This window comes from Sapajus apella, unplaced genomic scaffold (genome assembly GCF_009761245.1).
Source record: "Sapajus apella isolate SASKATOON/1434 unplaced genomic scaffold, GSC_monkey_1.0 scaffold43, whole genome shotgun sequence".
In the NCBI taxonomy this organism is placed as follows: Eukaryota; Metazoa; Chordata; class Mammalia; order Primates; family Cebidae; genus Sapajus; species Sapajus apella.
Genome location: NW_022436983.1, coordinates 19,471,839 through 19,472,627, shown reverse-complemented (window position 1 = coordinate 19,472,627; position 789 = coordinate 19,471,839).

Sequence of the window (789 nt, the reverse complement as noted above, 5' to 3'; positions counted from 1 at the left end):
TATTGGTGGGGAATGGTGGCTCATTCCTGGAGTTCCAGCACTTTGGGAGGCCAAAATGGGAGGATCGCTTGAGCCCACGTGTTCAAGACCAGCCTGGGCAACATAGAGAAACCTCATCTCCACACAAAAAAACAAAAAATAAAATTAGCTGGGACTGGTGCCTCGCACCTGTGATCCTAGCTACTGGGGAGGCTGAGGTAAGAGGACTGCTTGAGCCCAGCCAGTTGAGGCTGCAGTGAGCGGTGATGATGCCACTGAACCCCAGCCTGGGTGACAGAGCAAAACCCTATCTCAAAAAGAAAAAGAAAAAGAAAATTATTTTGCAATAACTAATAAATTAAATCATTAGTTGATAGTAAAACCAACAGGTGAAAGGTTGATGGGAAGTTTTATACTGAATAGGGCATTAAACCTACTGATTAATCAGTAAAAATGTCAACTAGATATATGTGTCTCCAGATGTGATGTAATAATAAGTACACAGCACTGTCACCAATAAGGTATTTTTGAAACACTCAGCGGTCAGGTGCAGTGGCTCACGCCTGTAATCTCAGCACTTTGGGAGCCCGAGGCAAGCAGATCACGAGGTCAGGAGTTCAAGACCTGCCTGGACAACATGGTGAAACCTCATCTCTACTAAAAATACAAAAATTAGCCAGGTGTGGTGGTGGGTGCCTGTAGTCCTAGCTATTTGGTAGGCTGAGGCATAAGAATTGCTTGAGGCCAGGTGTGGTGGCTCACGCCTGTAATCCCAGCACTTTGGGAGGCCGAGGTGGGCGGATCATGCAC